Source organism: Eschrichtius robustus, chromosome 9, assembly GCF_028021215.1.
Source record: "Eschrichtius robustus isolate mEscRob2 chromosome 9, mEscRob2.pri, whole genome shotgun sequence".
Lineage (NCBI taxonomy): Eukaryota > Metazoa > Chordata > Mammalia > Artiodactyla > Eschrichtiidae > Eschrichtius > Eschrichtius robustus.
Genome location: NC_090832.1, coordinates 114,906,611 through 114,925,712, shown reverse-complemented (window position 1 = coordinate 114,925,712; position 19,102 = coordinate 114,906,611).

Here is a 19,102-nt window from a genome sequence, read left to right as displayed (position 1 = left end):
AGGAAATCTGCAGTCCCAACACTGAAGGTTTGTTGTGTCTTTAGGATCTGTGAGCACACATATGGGAGCAAGGGGTCTGCTACGTGTTTGCTTTTAGGCAACTGTACGGTCAAAGTCGTCCTAAATATAAAGTTGCTAATTTCTCACTGAAAGAAAGGCTTTTTGCTTCTTGCCCTGACCTACTTAGACTTTACCAAGGAGGCTGCCGGACAAACAAGAACTTTCCTTGTCTGCTGTCGAGATGCCAGAAAAATGATGAGAAGGGCACACCAGGTCCGTTTATAAAGGTAAAACTGTTTTAAGGCACGACTTGCAGCATTCCTACTCAGATTTTCCAGACTTCACATAGTTCTGAAACATTTGAAGAAACGCTTTTTAAAAATGTGTTAACAATTTCTCTAAATTCTTAAATTTTAGCTGTTTTATCATTTGGTACTGTAGTTAAGATATAAATAGAGAGAGTTGACGTGTGTGGGAGTTACTGGTTTATTTGAACATCATGTTAAGAAATCTTTTGGGGTGTGCAAAGTCGTGGCTATAAATATGTTGTTTTTAGAGCTGGGAATGTCATTGATGGGTGCTGCACATCTTGAAATAATTTGAAACAAGATTCCCTGAAGTGATATATTTCTTCTACCTACCTTTCCTGGGCTACCAGGTACTGAAAATAAGGAAAGAGTAACACCATACTAGGAAAGACGAAGGGAATACATATTTTATACATATACATATATATAATAGACATATTATATATAATATAGAATATACATATAAAATATATAATATAAATATATATAATAAAAATATATATAATATACATTTTTCCTCTGCTAATGAGGCTGCAACTATGAAAAAGAAAAGTTGGCAGACTGTGTTGAGATGAATCTCATGTGTCTTTTGAATCTTGGTGGAATCATTCCAGCTTTAAAGTCTTACATTTGACGATGGACAAATTTGATTTAGCTCCCTGTTATTGGCTCACCCAGTATAAATCATTATAACTTCACCCTGTTTTCTCCAGTATTTTCTACAAGTTATAAAAATCTCTTATTAAAATATGACTTCAATCATAATTGAATAATAACATCTGACACGTATTGAGTGCTTCCATGTGGTGGGCGTGTGCAAAGCACTTTAATGCATTATCTCATTTAATCCTCAGAACAACCCCATGAAGGAGTATTATTAACCCTGTTTTGCAGATGAAATTATTCATGTACTGCGAGGTTAGGTAACTTGACCATAAGGCTAGAAAATTGTCAAATTGTGATATAATAATAACCGTTGGTAATCTCAAACTCCTAATTTCTCTCTCCCTGCCCCCATCCTCTTTGGTAACCGTAAGTTTGTTTTCTATGTCTGTGAGTCTATTTCTGTTTTGTAAATAAGGTCATTTGTATCATTTTTTGGAATGATTTTGGGATTAATATATACACTCTACTATACATAAAATAGATAACCAACAAGGACCTACTGTATAGCACAGGGAACTATACAAAATATCTTGTAATAAGTTATAAGGGAAAATAATCTGAAAAAGAATATGTGTGTGTGTGTGTGTGTGTGTGTAACTGAATCACTTTGCTGTACACCTGAAACTAACACAACATTGTAAATCAACTATACTTCAATAAAAATAAACTAAAAGAACGCGGTTGCTAAGATTTATATAGCATGTCATGTAACACACTGAATCGTCACATCAACCCAACAATGGGGGAGAGAAAAGTAACAAAATAAATAGTGAAGCCAGAGTTTGAACCTTGTCAGTATGACTCCAACTCTGAATATTAACTATGACTATTAAGATATAAACGTGTGTTGTCCATTATGGTTGCCACTAGGCACATGTTACAATTCAAATTTAAATTAACTAACATTTTTTTAAAAGTTCAGCTTTGCAGTCACACTAGCCCCATTCAAGTGCCCAATAGCCGTATGTGGCCGCAGCTACCATCCTGGACCGCACTGCTTACAGCTTCCTTCCATCACTGCAGAAAATTCCCTGGAACAGTGCTTCTCTACAGACTGTATACCAGTGTTTTCCTGATGGAATCTGAGTCCAATAACGTGAACTCCAGGAAGAGATTTGGAAAACACTTAAGTTTTACTGCCAACACGTGAGCATATCATCATTTGGGGTAGATTCATTTAATTGATGGATCGTTTAATTAATTTTATGTTTATTCTTTTTATCATAAATTCCATATGGGAAAAATTTCCTATCTTGTCCCTAAATTCTGGAAATTTTGGATCCTTATTTCAGATCTGTGACTCTCTTCCCATGGGCTACATAACTCCTAATAATTTTCCATTTGGGAATATGAAGTGGTTAAAATATTTTCAAGGAGACAATAGGTGCAAGAGAGTATTAAAACTTCACTCTAAAAATTGGAGTTCTTCCAATAAATAAATTTACAGTTTCCTTTGCTAAGAAGAATAAAGCTGTTTAAATGAACCCCTTTCCCCACACTGCATTCTGCTTAGTCATTTGAAACATACCTTGTCTTTTCTGAATGGTGTACATAGCTCTATTTTAATGCTGCTTCAAGAGTAAAATAATCAAGAAGAAATGTTCTTACTTTGAATATGTTTGAATTTTTATGCATATCCAAGTTGGTTCTTCTCTCTTCATTTTTTGACTTGAAAATGAGACAGTGCAGCTTACTGCCTAAATACTGGCTGGGTACCTGTTGGATTTGTTCCAGTTTATAGCAGTGCTCTGAATGATAATTTCAGAATTGACTGGATGCATTTCAGATGGAGACCTGTTTCTATGGCAACATGTGGCATTTACAGACTGAAAGACTATTCCAAATAGCATTAACTAAAATTGCATATGCCTGAGATGTGTCCCCTCCTTCCCTAGAAAGCTCATTAAAGGAAAAAAAAAAAAAAAGCTAGAGCAGGCTGAACCCAATTATCCAGTCACCTATAGGTTGTCCATCCTACCCAGCCCTAGAAATAAGCAATTTCGCGGCCAGTATGTGCTCTGTGAGAGGAGAGGGTTCCTTATCAGGGCGGTGCTTGAGTGCCAGTACCAACGAGGTAAGGAAGCTGTCAGTGGTAGGATACTTGTGGGATCACCTTGCTGGGGGCATGAGCTAGGCACATAAGTCAGAGGTGATTCTAAGAGCTGGGGCTGGGAGACAGTAGTTCAGACACCAGAGCAAAAACAAGGACTAGATTCGATATGGAGTAACCACTGGGGAACAAAAGGAAAAATATGGGGCAATTTGGGACTGGGGTGGTGGATGCAGTTTCTGAGGAAGATGGTGCTGTGCTGAGCAGGTAGAAGTAGTGTCTCTATGTGGAGGAAGGTCAAGTCTGTTTACTCTCCAGTATAATAGGTACGTCTCCCTCCAAGAAAAGCTCTGCCAGGCTGACTGCCCATTCTAAAAGATTGGGGTTTCCTAAGCTCTCCTGCAACAAGCTCCACTCCACGTGCAGACATCACCTGGCCTTCACATCCCCTGTGGGAACTGGAGTTCAGGGCCCTGATACAAATGCTGATCCCCTGGCTACAGCTATGAACGGTAAACTGTCCTTTGCCTCTGACCCAGGAATCTCGTGTCTTCTGCCAGCATCTGTGAATACATGGCAGCCTGTCTTGTTAGCTTGCAAGGAGGGTAGAATTTTAGACCCTTGACAGGTCTCAGCAGTCTGTATGGTTTGGAAATGCTCTTCATCATCTTCAGCTTGAGCCCTGAAGTACTTTAAAAGATACTACTGTCACCTAAGGCATCAACAAACAGGGCTTCAGCCTCTCCATGCTCTCCTCATTGTAGGGGCTGCTGGAGGGGAAGGGCCCTTGACCCTTCGGACTAGGTCTCTGGCATCTCTTGCTGCCCTGTTTCCCAATGTCTCTAGCATAGAGGATGGAGAGATATAATCTCTAGTTGCACACATGTATCAATAACTGGATTTTGTATTTAATAATGGTGCCTAGTTTTAATCTTTTTTGTCATGTTTGTACATTTATGTGGGATCACTATATAGTCATTTTGTCATTTTGTTTAGATTGCATAATTTTTGTCATCAGTGGCCACTATCGTCTCACATGGATACTGACACCTACTTAGAATTGGGTTTCAGTTTTTCCAGGTTTCCTTAGATTTGGCTGCTGTGAACTACCATGTCATACTTGCCTGGGTGTGACACTTTGTTTGATGAGTCCCTCCTAGGAGATTGTTATGACACAGCCAATATTCAGGATGCGGAGAAGGTATTGGGTTGGCCAAAACGTTTGTTCGGGTTTTTCCATAAGATGTTGCGGAAAAACCCGAACAAACGTTTTGGCCAACCCAATATTTATGTGACAACTGAGAAAGACCGGAATTTAAAGTCAAATCTCTCTAAGTAACTGGAAAGAAACATTATTACATTCTAAAATTATTTCCTGTTTTGTACTCTTGCAGAGGATCAAAAAATAGATGTGACACACAGTTTGCTGCTAGCAGATTATAAGATGCTTTTGGGAATCTTTCAACCTGGTTTTGGCTTGTTTTGCTACTGGTGAGAATTCCGAAACACCTGATCCAGAATTTTTCCAGATCATCTCCCCTACCTCACGTCAGTACAGCTTCACACAATGTCGAGTTTCTGGGGAAAAAAAGATGTGTGTAAAGATTTCTGCAAAATGGAAACTGTAAAAGCCAACTTCCCCACTCAACAATTAGCTTGAGAATTATTTCAGTTCTCTCCACAATTCTAATGGCATTGTCAATTAACTTGTCCATTTGTGCTCAATCTTGCCTTGCTAATGTCTAGTGATTGGTGCAGAAAAGAGCGGAGCATAGGTAAATAGGAAACATGACCTGGAATTTATAATTACACATGTGTACTGTCTTGCACTGAATTTGTATTCGGAAACAGTGCCAAGCTTTTAACCTTTGATTTGAGTTTTTGTGCAAAAGCATTATATACTTATTTTAGGGGTCTCTCTCTTTTTATGGCTAAATTTGTAGCACTATTCAGAATGTCCATCTGTTTTTCATGAGTTTAGTGACTAAGCTTTCATGTTACTTTTTTCCCACTGATGATGAAACAGAATATAACCGAAGAAGGAAGTCACCTTCATATTTATCAGGCAATACGATAAATATAAAATTTTCCTCTACGTGGTTGGTTGTTAAAAAAATACAACCATTAAACTTTCAGGAGTTTACAGGTATTACAACTATAAAATTTGATTTGCTTTTATTTCAGATTATTCTTTTCCATTTTTTCCTCTGATAGTGTAGATGAAGCAGTTATAAGAATTTTTTTAAAAGAAAATCTGGCAACACTATTAGATTATGCTAAATCCATACTGTACCTAATTTAAAGTAAAAGGAACTAAATCTTTTTCTCCCACTCTTGATTCTCTTATGCTCCTCATTAGCTGGTTAAAGAGTTCCCAGCCCGGACTCTTCCCACTCACAAATAGGAAGAGGGAGAAGTGAGAGGGAAGAGATATGGGGATATATGTATACGTATAGCTGATTCACTTTGTTCTACAGCAGAAACTAACGCATCATTGTAAAGCAACTATACTCCAATAAAGATGTTAAAAAATAAAAAAAGATGCTGTGAGAGCCTGTCTTGGTCAGTTTAAACTGCAATAACAAGTTACCACAGACCGGGTGGTTTACAAACAATAGAAATTTATTCCTTACCATTCTGGAGGCTGGGAAGTCCAAGGTCAAGGTGCCAGGAGATTTGACGTCTGGTGAGAACCTAATTCCTGCTTCACGGACTGTAGTCTTCTTGCTGTGACCTCACGTGGTGCAAGAGGCCAGGGAGCTCTCTGGTCCTCTCGTTCACGGGCACCATCCCTACCGTGAGGGCTCCACGCTCACGACTGATCCCCTCCCAAAGGCCCCACCGCCTAATTCCATCACGTCAGGGATTAAGATTTCAACTTGTGAATTGTGGGCGACAGGGGGGGCCCAAAAATTGAGTCCATGGCAGAATCCATTTAATTTACACATAAAGTCCGAAGGGAGCCACCTTCGCTGCCTGCACATCCTACATTAGATTAGAGAGTATCTAATCCAGAGAGGCTACACTATATCCGTTCTGCTCTATCATGGCCAGTTGGTAAAAGCTTGAAGTACCTGAGTCCATTTTTGATAGAGTATAACATTTTGATGGGCTCTCATTGCCATGCCAACATAAAGGCTCTACAGGGTTTCCTCAGTAAAAGATCTCTTAAAAAATGATCCAAACAAACTTATTTATAAAACAAATAGACTCATGGACATAGAAAACAAACTTATGGTTACCAAAGGGGAAAGGGGGTGGGAGAGATAAATTAGGAGTTTGGAATTAACAGATACACACTACTATATATAAAATTGATAAAAAACAAGGGGTTACTGTATAGCACAGGGCACTATATTCAATATCTTGTATAACCTATAATGGAAAAGAATCTGAAAAAGAATACATACATATAAATGTGTGTGTGTGTGTGTGTATATATATATATATATATATATATATATAAAACTGAACCACTTTGCTGTATACTTGAAAGTAAGACAACATTGTAAATGAACTATGCCTCAAAAAAAAGATCTTTATGGAAAGTGCTGAAATGTGCTATGTTCAAGATTTCTCAGAGAAAAAGATACCCTAAAGATGGATGGAAATGGTATCCTAAAGACATTTTATTAAACTTTTCCAGATGTCAGAGGTGTTTGGTAAACCACAATACTGGAGACTTTGGAAATTATTGAGACCCAGACAATGTTAGGTCTGGTTGTTGATTCTGCCACTTGTAAATTGAGTTGTCTGACCACAGTTAAGAGTATTTTAATTTTTTTAAGCTGCTGGGCAACCTTAAGATGGTATAACATAGGAGCACACATTAAAAGAAATTAATTAAAGATCAACACCAGAAAGTCTGCCTCTCTGCCATTCTATTGAGAGATTCACATGCGGACCCTGCCATGGGCCATCACACATCATCGAGACACACTCTCATTATCACTGATGGGTGTCAGCTCCTTTCCTCTACGTGTAGCTACTAGAAGGACATCTCCTTTGGTTTATGCTTTTCCAAAGATCCATTGTAAGGAGGCAGATAATAGGACTGACATATAGGGAAAATTAGGAGTATAAAGGAATGTCAAGGAAAAGACAGCAGACATGAATTGCTTTAGGAATATCTTTGCAATTATGTTGGTCCAAAAATATGTGCTGATTTACATCAGCACATATTTAAATATATGCTGAGAACAAATACGCACAGCTAAGATGTAAATTATAAATCAACAGTTTTTTTGCCCCTTTTAGACAGTTCTTATATAGCAACTTTATGATCCTATTCTTCCTTGTAAACATATAGGATAAATTAAAATACAAAAATTTAAGCAACAAACCATATTTGTGCTAGACATTATTATTCACTCTAAGGAGAAATAATCAGGAACAAAATATTTCATACATATGAATAGAAAATCCTTTTTTGCCTAAGGTCATGGTATTTATTTGAATACTTGGGAGGATATTATCAAGAAGCTTATGAATTTGACTTTGGGCGATTTGTAATCCATCAATTAGCTTCGGGTTGTCTTGTTTATGCCTCACATTTGATTGAATTCATATAGAGTCTGATATTTTGTTTGTCATTTCCACTCTTCCTCCATGTTTTATTTCTTAGTTTTGCTTTAGCTCTTATGAAATCTTCTCTATGTAGTTCTTCAAATGTTATTGGTGATGGGCTTCTGCCCTACTGGTACCACCAGTGTGGTCTTGGTCAGCTCAGTTATTTATCAGAGCCTCTATTTCTTTATATTCTAATATTGGGGTAAGGACAATTATCCTCCACATTGTTGGCAGGATTCCAGATAACACATACAGAGCATGGTGGCAGGTCCCATGTGGCGAGGGGGCATGGGGAGGGGGCTGGTGGGTCAGTCGACCCTCTTCCGTGGTACTGCTGACCGTTCTCAGGAGGGAACGGCTGGCCCCAAGGATGGCTCCGACAGCTCAAAGTCCATTCTGGGCTGGATTCTGATTCTGGTTGTTTTTAGGGTAACCAATCATCCTGATCTGCTTAGGATTGGGGTGGGAGGGTGGTTCCCAGGACTCCAGGTTTTCTAAACCAGGAAAGTCCTGCACAAACTGGGATGAGTTGGTCACCCTAGATTTTTGGTTTATATATTATTGAGGATGAACTGTGGATTCTTTGCAAAGACAATGTGCGTATGTGTGACACGAACCTGAGCCTAGAAGTTTCGTAAGACAAAGAGCCACTCAAACTGAGGGTCAGGAGAATCGTGTTTCACTGCCCTCTGTGAGTTGCAGGAAAAAAGTTCTTGCCCCTTGAGGAAAGGGTCTCAATCTAATTGCCTAACTTGAAAATGAAACCAACAAGGAATGAACTGAGGAGAGACCACGGCTGCAGCTGTTTGTAGTTAAAACTCTGAAGCACGGTTTCTCGCAGTTTCTGCCCTCTACATTGGGGTTCACTTCTTCAGTTTTCACGAGTAACTGAGAGGTGACAAGTTCTGTTATTTTAAATATGAACAGACTGTATTTAGAGCACCTGAATATTGCTCTATTCCAGACTTGGAAACTAGGAATTGAAGCAAGGAATGGCTCTCCACATCCCAAAGCTTGCATATATCCTGACGTTCAGACCCAGAGTTTTACAATCTCTTTGACTAGAGGATTTTTTAAAAGTGCCACGTCTTCTAATTACTTTCAGCAGAATACGCTTCTTTGCTTTCTTGGATCAAAGTCATATTAATATGGAAACATTCCCTCCCAAATGACTTTGCTGTCTCATTAGCAAGTTTAGAGATGTCACATGCAGCTGGTGTAAAGATAACTAGGTCAAATTTCTTGGTTAGTCCCCTGAGTAGTCCTGGAGGTGATGTTTTAGTTTAATATTTCTGTGCATGTTTGTAGTAAAGAAGAGATAATTTGGTGAAGAGCTTTGACTGTCACCTCAGATGTAATCTTATCTTAATTAAAAAGAAACTAGATCTAGAATGTATTTCAAGATCCAATGAGGATACATAGATGTTCAACCACCCCTAAAACTTTTAGGTTTTTGGACTGGCTCTATAGCAGTTGTTCCCAACCTGATTACATGTTAGAATCATTGGGAGTGGGCGTGGAGGATGTGAGGGGATGGGGAGAGGGATTTAAGAAAATTCTGATGCCCAGGCAATTAAATCCATCCCAAACAATTAAATCTGAACCTCTGAACAATTAAGTCTGATCTACCCAGATCTGCTTGAGTAGATCCAAGCACCGGAATTTTTAAAAAGGTCCGTAAGTCATTTTAATATACTGTTTCACACAGCTATAATGTCTCTAATGGATCAAAAATTCAGAGGACAAATAGGTCCAGAATTTCAGGCATTGTGTGACAGCTTTTTAAAAAATCCTTTATTTTAATCGAAGTATAGTTGATTTACAATATTGTGTTAATTTCTGCTGTACAGTTAAGTGTTTCAGTTTATATATATATATATATATATATATATATATATATATATATATATATATACATTCTTTTTTATCAAGTAGAACCAGCATTCTGTTTAAGGGGGTTCTCTTTTCACTCTTGTCCTGGGACCCCTCTCACCTGCACTTCTGGAAGAAGTGGGAAGCAGATCACACTTACAACCTCCCCATCTTTTGTGAATGTGCTGAACTCAGGTCCACACAGGCCAGTGCATGGATTCAGGCTGATACTTACCTTTCTTCCTCGCCCATGACTGTCTTCTTCCCCGACAAAGCCCTACAGGACCTGCATTGAACTTGGGAGGAAGTGATCCCCATGAATGGACCTAGGAGTTCAGGCTTCCTCCCTTGAAATTTTAATGTATAGCAGTGAGGAAACCAAGGGGAACCGTTTTCATAGGAGGAAGAGAAGCATGAACTTCAGGGATGGGTTGGCTAAGAGGGAAGGAGAAGAAAGAAAGGAATATCAAAATATAGGAAAAATGGCATTTTTGCTTTCTCTTCCCTAGAAAAACAACAATATCAGCAACAACCACAAACTTAAAAAAATCAATACATTGAAGGAAAGTTATGTTAAGATTGAATGTAAAAGACTGCAATTTACTTTATAACTCAGCTTATGAAAATGACAAAGAAACAAAAATGACAGTATGCTCAGATTATTACTCAGATATCTGGGTGATGTTACAGGGGAAATTTGTGAATCCCCAACATAAGACAGTGAGAGCCAATGGCAGGACATATCTGCCATCTGGCCAGCTGGCCCCAGAAGAGGATGCCTATATCCTAGGTCCTTAAGTAGTGGTGGTGGGAGATGGGATGATGGAAGGGGAAGGAAAAAGAATTAAAGCACATACTAAAGGTACTGAAGGACAGCAACACAGGGTAGTTAGTGCGTGGAAAGCTAAATTTGAGACATTATTAACAAGGGTCTGGGTTTGGTTGGGTTTAATTTTGTTCCCTTTAAAAGCCACACACACACACACACACACATGCCTCAGGTGCAGACGGTGGGGGGAAAGGAGAAATAAGGGACCGTTCCTACCCTCAGGATGCTAACTCTCTTATTGGAAAGCTTATTTTTACAGAGAAGACATAAGGACAAATTTAAAGACAATATTAATCACTAACATGATCGTCCATTAAAAAAAATTATTTGTTTATTTATTTTTGGCTTCGTTGGGTCTTTGTTGTTGTGCGTGGGCTTTTCTCTAGTTGTGGCGAGCAGGGGCTACTCTTCATTGCGGTGCACGGGCTTCTCATTGCGGTGGCTTCTCCTGTTGCGGAGCACGGGCTCTAGGCGTGCGGGCTTCAGTAGTTGTGGCATGGGAGCTCAGTAGTTGTGGCTCGTGGGCTCTAGAGCGCAGGCTCAGTAGTTGTGGCGCACGGGCTTAGTTGCTCTGCGGCATGTGGGATCTTCCCGGACCAGGGATCGAACCCGTGTCCCCTGCATTGGCAGGTAGATCCTTAAGCACTGCACCACCAAGGAAGCCATGATTGCCCATTTTTGTATGGTTTAGTTTTCTGATTACAAAGATGATGATGCCTATGGTAGAGAAGTTAGGAGTTAAAAAATGTGGAAAGGACAATACCGGTCATCCGTAATCCCCGAACAGTCCCTCCTTTGAGTTCAGATAGCATCTTTGCTGTCCCTATAGGTGCTGGCTCCCTCTTCTCAGCCCACAAATGTGGTCAAACTCTCCTCATCTCAGTTTCCTTATCCCTCCAGTGGGCATAACTGCGCCTACCACTCTCGGTTGCTGTGCGATTAAATGAGTCACTATAGATGAAATGCTTAGAACAGTGCCCAGATAAAATTGCTATTTTAAAGTTATGATTTAAAAAAGAAACAAACAAGAAACCCGTCTGGTAGATCCTGTCCTCCCGGAACCAATGCCCCTTTTTTCCCACGCCTGGTTCCCTGACTCTGTCAGCACCATTCTCTTCCCCCCACGGTGATCAGGCTTCTGCTGGAGGTAGTGCGAACCCAACCTTAAGCTTTCCCAGAACAGCTGAGTCTCCGGGGTCACCTCCACTCCCACCCCCAGCATCCAGGTGCCTTACTGCGCTGGTCGATCCAATGCCATGTCTGGTCTTTTGCACCTTTTCTGGAAATAGAAACCCAGTATTTGGAAACAGATTTCACACTCTACCATCTCCTGCAGAGTTTACCCGTGGACATCTAGGCTTAAGCCTCTCCATCTGCCTTTCTACACAGACCTAATACATTCCCAGTAAGCTCTTTCTTTATGGGATTTATCACCATCTGCTTGTACTGACACCATCACTGTTTCTCTGTCCTTCCTGCCAGACAGGTGACAGTGACCCACTGTTTTTACTTTTGGATCTCAAGAGCCTGTTTCATGGATGTTTGTCAAACTGAGTTGAAGTCATGGGGTATTGCTTAGGGAACTTACTATCTGCTACCCTGTAAGGGTATGTATGTCTTCACTTCTCTGCTACATTTTAAGGTTTTTGAGAGTTGGGAGTTTGCCTTCTTCAGTTGTGATTACTATGCAAAACTCTGGTCCTGCACGTCATAGGTACTCCCTAAATACTTCCGAAACAATAATTACCTTTGTAGGTTACTTGACACTTTACAAAGCTCTCTCACATGGATGCACGTGGGTCTCACAGTGAACTTCTAAGGGGGTCCCCACTGAAGAGAAAAGGAAACCAGCTCAGTGGTTTCAAGACCAATGAAGGGGACTTCCCTGGTGGTGCAGTAGTTAAGAATCTGCCTGCCAATGCAGGGGACACAGGTTCGAGCCCTGGTCCAGGAAGATCCCACATGCCGTGGAGCAACTAAGCCCCTGTGCCACAACTACTGAACCTGTGCTCTAGAGCATGCAAGCCATAACTACTGAAACCCGCACGCCTAGAGCCTGTGCTCTGCAACAAGAGAAGCCACCGCAATGAGAAACCCGTGCATCGCAATGAAGAGTAGCTCCCACTCGCCACAGCTAGAGAAAGCCCACAATGAAGCAGCAATGAAGCAGCAATGAAGCAGCAATGAAGACCCAGTGCAGCCAAAAATAAATAAATAAATAGAAATAAATTTTTTAAAAGACCAATTAAGGACACCACTGGTGGAACGAGGGGGGCTCATGGCCAAGTCTCCTGATTTTAGATGTCCCTGTCTTCTCCACTATATCCTCCTGCCTGGGGAATGGAATGTGACATCATTCCATGGAAATAGCTTTTCCCACGAGCAATCAGAATGCAGAACACAGAAACAACCTAAATGTCCATCAACAGAGGAATGGATAAAGAAGATGTGGTACATATATAGAATGGAATACTACTCAGCCATGAAAAAAGAATGAAATAATGCCATTTGCAGCAACATGGATGCAGCAAGAAATTATCATACTAAGTGAAGTAAGCCAGAAAGAGAAAGACAAATACCATATGATAATACTTATATATGGAATCTAAAATGTGACACAAATTAACCTATCCATGAAACAGAAACAGAGTCACAGACATAGAGAACAGACTTGTGGTTGCCAAGGGGGGGGGGCAGGTGGGAAGGGATGGATTGAGAGTTGGAGTGAGCAGATGTAAACTATTATACATAGAATGGATAAACAATAAGGTCCTACTGTATAGCACTAGGAACTGTATTCAATATACTATGATAAACTCTAATGGAAAAGAATATTAAAAAAGAATGTATATATATGTATATATATGTGTATATGTAAAGCTGAATCACTTTGCTGCAAGCAGAAATTAACACAACATGGTAACTCAACTATACTTCAATTTAAAAAACCCTCAAGGAGACCTTCAAGATGGTGGAAGAGTAAGACGTGGAGATCACCTTCCTCCCCACAAATACATCAGAAATACATCTACATGTGGAACAACTCCTACAGAACACCTACTGAATGCTGGCAGAAGACCTCAGACCTCCCAAAGACAAGAAACTCCCCACGTACCCGGGTAGGGCAAAAGAAAAATGAAAAAACAGAGACAAAAGAATAGGGATGGGACCTGCCCCTCTGGGAGGGAGCTGTGAGGGAGGAAAGGTTTCCACACACTAGGAAGCCCCTTTGCGGGTGGAGACTGTGGGTGGCAGAGGGGGGAGCTTCGGAGCCACGGAGGAGAGCGCAGCCACAGGGGTGCGGAGGGCAAAGCGGAGAGATTCCCGCACGGAGGATCGGTGCCGACCAGCACTCACCAGCCTGAGAGGCTTGTCTGCTCCCCTGCCGGGGCGGGCAGGGGCTGGGAGCTGAGGCTCGGGCTTCGGTCGGATTGCAGGGAGAGGACTGGGGTTGGCGGCGTGAACACAGCCTGCAGGGGGCTAGTGCGCCACAGCTAGCTGGGAGGGAGTCCGGGAAAAAGTCTGCAGCTGCTGAAGAGGCAAGAGACCATTGTTTCAGGGGGCGCGAGGAGAGGGGATTAAGAGCGCCGCCTAAACGAGGTCCAGAGATGGGCGTGAGCCGCGGTTATCAGCGCGGACCCCAGGGATGGGCATGAGACGCTAAGGCTGCTGCTGCCGCCACCAAGAAGCCTGTGTGCAAGCACAGGTCACTCTCCACACCTCCCCTCCCGGGAGCCGGTGCAGCCCGCCACGGCCAGGGTCCCGTGATCCAGGGACAACTTCCCCGGGAGAACGCATGGCGCGCCTCAGGCTGGTGCAACATCACGCTGGCCTCTGCCGCCGCAGGCTCGCCTTGCAGCCGTACCCCTCCTTCCCCATGGCCTGAGTGAGCCAGAGCCCCCAAAGCAGCTGCTCCTTTAACCCCGTCCTGTCTGAGCAAAGAACAGATGCCCTCAAGTGACCCACATGCAGAGGCGGGTCCAAATCCAAAGCTGAACTCCAGGAGCTGTGTGGACAAAGAAGAGAAAGGGAAATCTCTCCCAGCAGCCTCAGGAGCAGCAGATTAAATCTCCACAATCAACTTGATGTACCCTTCATCTGTGGAATAACTGAATAGACCATGAACCATCCCAAATTGAGGCAGTAGATTTGGGGAGCAACAATATATATATATTTTTCCTTTTTCTCTTTTTCTGTCTGGATGACAGGGTCTTGGTGCTCTGGCTGGGTGTCAGGCCTGTGCCTCTGAGATGGGAGAGCCGAGCTCAGGACATTGGTCCACCAGAGACCTCCCAGCTCCACATAATATCAAATGGCAAAAATCTCCCAGAGATCTCCATCTCAGTGCTAAGACCCAGCTCCACTCAACGAACAGCAAGCTACAGTGCTGGACACCCTATGCCAAACAACTAGCAAGACAGGAACACAGCCCCATCCATTAGCAGAGAGGCTGCCTAAAATCATAATAAGGCCACAGACACCCCAAAACACACCACCAGATGCAGTCCTGCCCACCAGAAAGACAAGATCCAGCCTCACCCACCAGAATACAGGCCCTAGTCCCCTCCACCAAGAAGCCTACACAACCCACTGAACCATCCTTATCCACTGGGGGCAGACAACAAAAACAATGGGAACTACGAACCTGCAGCCTGCGAAAAGGAGACCCCAAACACAGTAAGTTAAGCAAAATGAGAAGACAGAGAAACACACACCAGATGAAGGAGCAGTGTTAAAACACACCAGACCTAACAAATGAGGAGGAAATAGGCAGTCTACCTGAAAAAGAATTCAGAGTAATGATAATAAAGATGATCCAAAATCTTGGAAATAGAATGGAGAAAATAAAAGAAATGTTTAACAAGCACCTAGAAGAACTAAAGAGCAAACAAACAATGATGAACAACACAATAAATGAAATTAAAAATTCTCTAGAAGGAATCCATAGCAGAATAACTGAGGCAGAAGAACGGATAAGTGACCTAGAAGATAAAATAATGGAAATAAGTACTGCAGAGCAGAATAAAGAAAAAGGAATGAAAAGAATTGAAGACAGTCTCAAAGCCCTCTGGGACAATATTAAATGCACCAACATTCGAATTACAGGGGTCCCAGAAGAAAAGAAAAAGAAAGGGACTGAGAAAATATTTGAAGAGATTTGAAAACTTCCCTAATATGGGAAAGGAAATAGTTAATCAAGTCCTGGAAGCACAGAGAGGCCCATAGAGGATAAATCCAAGGAGAAACATGCCAAGACACTTATTAATCAAACTATCAAAATTTAAATACAAAGAAAAAATATTAAAAGCAGCAAGGGAAAAGCAACAAATAACATACAAGGCAATCCCCATAAGGTTAACAGCTGATCTTTCAGCAGAAACCCTGCAAGCCAGAAGGAAGTGGAAGGATATATTTAAAGTGATGAAAGGGAAAAACCTACAACCAAGATTACTCTACCCAGCAAGGATCTCATTCAGATTCGATGGAGAAATTAAAACCTTTACAGACAAGCAAAAGCTAAGAGAATTCAGCACCACCAAACGAGCTTTACAACAAATGCTAAAGGAACTTGTCTAGGCAGGAAACACAAGAGAAGGAAAAGACCTACAATAACAAACCCAAAACAATTAAGAAAATGGTAATAGGAACATACATATCAACAATTACCTTAAATGTAAATAGATTAAATACTCCAACCAAAAGACATAGACTGGCTGAATGGATACAAAAACAAGACCCATATATATGCTGTCTACAAGAGACCCACTTCGCACCTATGTACACAAACAGACTGAAAGTGAGGGGATGGAAAAAGATACTCCATGCAAATGGAAATCAAAAGAGAGCTGAAGTAGCAATTCTCATATCAGACAAAATAGACTTTAAAACAAAGACTATTACCAGAGACAAAGAAGGACACTGCATAATGATCAAGGGATCAATCCAAGAAGAAGATATAACAATTGTAAATATTTATGCACCCAACATAGGAGCACCTCAATACATAAGGCTAATGCTAACAGCCATAAAAGGGGAAATCGACAGTAACACAATCATCGTAGGGAACTTTAACACCCCACTTTCACAGATCATCCAAAATGAAAATAAATAAGGAAACACAAGCTTTAAATGATACATTAAACTAAGTGGACTTAATTGATATTTATAGGACATTCCATACAAAACCAACAGAATACACTTTCTTCTCAAGTGCTCATGGAACATTCTCCAGGATAGATCCTATCTTGGGTCACAAATCAAGCCTTGGTAAATTTAAGAAGACTGAAATTGTATAAAGTATCTTTTCCGACCACAATGCTATGAGACTAGATATCAATTACAGGAACAAATCTGTAAAAAATACAAACATATGGAGGCTAAACAATACACTACTTAATAACCAAGAGATCACTGAAGAAATCAAAGAGGAAATCAAAAAATACCTAGAAACAAATGACAATGAAAACACAACGACCCAAAACCTATGGTATGCAGCAAAAGCAGTTCTAAGAGGGAAGTTTATAGCAATACAATCCTACCTCAAGAAAGAAGAAACATCTCAAATAAACAACCTAAACTTACCTAAAGCAATTAGAGAAAGAAGAACAAAAACCCCCCAAAGTTAGCAGAAGGAAAGAAATCATAAAGACCAGATCAGAAATAAATGAAAAAGAAATGAAGGAAACAATAGCAAAGATCAATAAAACTAAAAGCTGGTTCTTTGAGAAGATAAACAAAATTGATAAACCATTAGCCAGACTCACCAAGAAAAAAAGGAAGAAGACTCAAATCAATAGAATTAGTAATGAAAAAGAAGTAACAACTGACACTGCAGAAATACAAAGGATCATGAGAGATTACTACAGGCAACTATATGCCAATAAAATGGACAACCTGGAGGAAATGGACACATTCTTAGAAAAGCACAACCTTCCGAGACTGAACCAGGAAGAAATAGAAAATATAAACAGACCAATCACAAACACTGAAATTGAAACTTTGATTAAAAATCTTCTAACAAACAAAAGCCCAGGACCAGATGGCTTCACAGGCGAATCCTATCAAACATTTAGAGAAGACCTGACACCTATCCTTCTCAAACTCTTCCAAAATATAGCAGAGAGAGGAACACTCTCAAACTCATTCTACGAGGCCACCATCACCCTGATACCAAAACCAGGCAAAGATGTCACAAAGAAAGAAAACTACAGGCCAATATCACTGATGAACATAGATGCTAAAATCCTCAACAAAATACTAGCAAACAGACTCCGACAGCACATTAAAAGGATCATACACCATGATCAAGTGGGGTTTATCCCAGGAATGTAAGGATTCTTCAATATATGCAAATCAATCTATGTGATGCACCATATTAAAAAATTGAGGGAGAAAAACCATATGATCATCTCAATAGATGCAGAAGAAGCTTTCGACAAAATTCAACACCAATTTATGATAAAAACCCTCCAGGAAGTAGGCATAGAGGGAACTTACCTCAAAATAATAAAGGCCATATATGACAAACCCACAGTCAACATTGTCCTCAATGGTGAAAAACTGAAACCATTTCCACTAAGATCAGGAAGAAGACAAGTTTGGCCACCCTCACCAGTATTATTCAACATTGTTTTGGAAGTTTTAGCCACAGCAATTAGAGAAGAAAAAGAAATAAAAGGAATCCACATTGGAAAAGAAGAAGTAAAGCTGCTTGCAGATGACATGATATTATACATAGAGAATCCTAAAGATGCTACCAGAAGACTACTAGAGTAATCAATGAATTTGGTAAAGTAGCAGGATACAAAATTAATGCACAGAAATCTCTTGCATCCCTATACACTAATGATGAAAAATCAGAAAGAGAAATTAAGGAAACACTCCCATTTACCACTGCAACAAAAAGAATAAAATACCTAGGAATAAACCTACCTAAGGAGACAAAAGACCTGTATGCACAAAACTATAAGACACTGATGAAAGAAATTAAAGATGATACAAACAGATGGAGAGGTATACCATGTTCTTGGATTGGAAGAATCAACATTGTGAAAATGACTATACTACCCAAAGCAATCTACAGATTCAATGCAATCCCTATCAAACTACCAATTGCATTTTTCACAGAACTAGAACAAAAATTTCACAATTTGTATGGAAACACAAAAGACCCCGAATAGCCAAAGCAATCTTGAGAAAGAAAAATGGAGCTGTAGGAATCAGGCTACCGGACTTCAGACTATGCTACAAAGCCACAGTAATCAAGACAGTATGGTACTGGCACAAAAACAGAAATATAGATCAATGGAACAGGATAGAAAGACCAGAGATAAAGCCAGACACATATGGTCACCTTATCTTTGATAAAGGAGGCAAGAATATCCAGTGGAGAAAAGACAGCCTCTTCAATAAGTGGTGCTGGGAAAACTAGACAGCTACATGTAAAAGAATGAAATTAGAACACTCCCTAACACCATACACAAAAATAAACTCAAAATGGAATAAAGACCTAAATGTAAGGCCAGACACTAGAAAACTCTTAGAAGAAAACATAGGCAGATCATTCTATGACATACATCACAGCAAGATCCTTTTTGACCTACCTCCTACAGAAATGGAAATAAAAACAGAAATAAACAAATGGGACCTAATGAAACTTAAAAGCTTTTGCACAGCAAAGGAAACCATAAACAAGATGAAAAGACAACCCTCAGAATGGGAGAAAATATTTGCAAATGAAGCAACTGACAAAGGATTAATCTCTAAAATTTACAAGCAGCTCATGCAACTCAATATCAAAAAAACAAA